Source organism: Buceros rhinoceros, unplaced genomic scaffold (genome assembly GCF_000710305.1).
Source record: "Buceros rhinoceros silvestris isolate BGI_N320 unplaced genomic scaffold, ASM71030v1 scaffold9007, whole genome shotgun sequence".
NCBI classification, from domain to species: domain Eukaryota; kingdom Metazoa; phylum Chordata; class Aves; order Bucerotiformes; family Bucerotidae; genus Buceros; species Buceros rhinoceros.
In genome coordinates this window covers 18487-19661 of record NW_010422756.1, presented here as the reverse complement: position 1 = coordinate 19661, position 1175 = coordinate 18487, and the positions used below count along the sequence as shown (strand labels likewise).

General features: G+C 42.6%; 1 protein-coding gene across 2 annotated transcripts in view; it reads right to left on the bottom strand.

Moving 5' to 3' along the window:
- CLDN18 (claudin 18) overlaps positions 1-1175 on the bottom strand; it is a 16624-nt gene that overhangs the window by 1687 nt on the left and 13762 nt on the right. The gene's annotated exons all lie outside the window — the stretch shown is intronic.

The following is a 1175-nucleotide window of genomic DNA, read 5'->3' as shown; positions in this document are numbered from 1 at the left end:
TCTTTCTACTGATGCGTTTTCTCAGAGAAAATTAGTTTAAGAAACAGATCATTATAGCTACTGAAATATCTAGTTCAGTTTTAAAGATCTGTTTTCCAGTGGAAAAAAATGGACCCTATCAGAAATTACTTTTTCAAATGAGAAAACACACTCTGTCATGTGAAAGAGAAGATACATTTCCTTCCCTGGCTGTTCTTCATCTGACTCTGCAGGCACCCTGGAAGACCAGACTCGAGCAGCAGGGACTTCTCCCATTCATTTGCACGGGTGATCACTGTGACGTCCAGCCGTGACAAGCCTGGTAGCAGTGGCATTGATTTGCTATTTCACTATTGCTCTGCTTAGCAGAGTGAATAACATTAACGAACATCGTCATTGTATTGTGCGCCACTGTGGAAGTAGGTACAAAACATAGCTAAAGCTCATGTCAGTGTTTGTCACCAAAAAATACGGACTCCAGCTTTTCTGGCCATCCCAAGTCTTACTTATCCATACTACACCCACCAACACCTCCGGTTTTTTCCTGAAACCCACAGCGGTAGGAAGAGTCTGAGCAGCCAGTATACTGTGCTTCTGCCTCAGGTCCCCATGTAGCCATGTACTGCTATCTCTGGTACTTCTGTGACACAATCTTTAACACTTCAGTCCTGAAAGCAGTCCTCATTTTAGGAAGAAACGCAACCTCCAGCTCACAGAGGCATGTCCAAGGGCCAGGACCACCATGGCACATGGGTACCCAACTCCTCAGCTAGCTGAGACTAGGGATCTTGTTTTGAAACGGGTGAACTCAACCAAGGGATGTCCCGTTCCCACAGTGAGTCACATCATGGTTTTAGACACCCTTTCTTCAGGAACGCATGAGTGGGCTTTTCTAATATCCTCATTGGCCATATTCTCAACCCACTGATTCGGATGAGTAGAATAATACATTTTAAGTGCAAAATTAAGGCTGCATTACAGAAGGTGGTTTCCTCTTTCCAGTTTGTACTTATTCTACCTCTTGAAGTTGTGTCGTAAGTCTCGTATCCCAACAAAAGTAAAGTGCTGTTCTACTATCAGGATTTTAAATACGGACACTCTCCTTCCCTTTGTTAGGATTTGATTTGATTACTCCTATGCAAAAAATTGTGTGAAAACCTGTAAGAGATACATTAAATTTTTGTAATTTCGAGGTA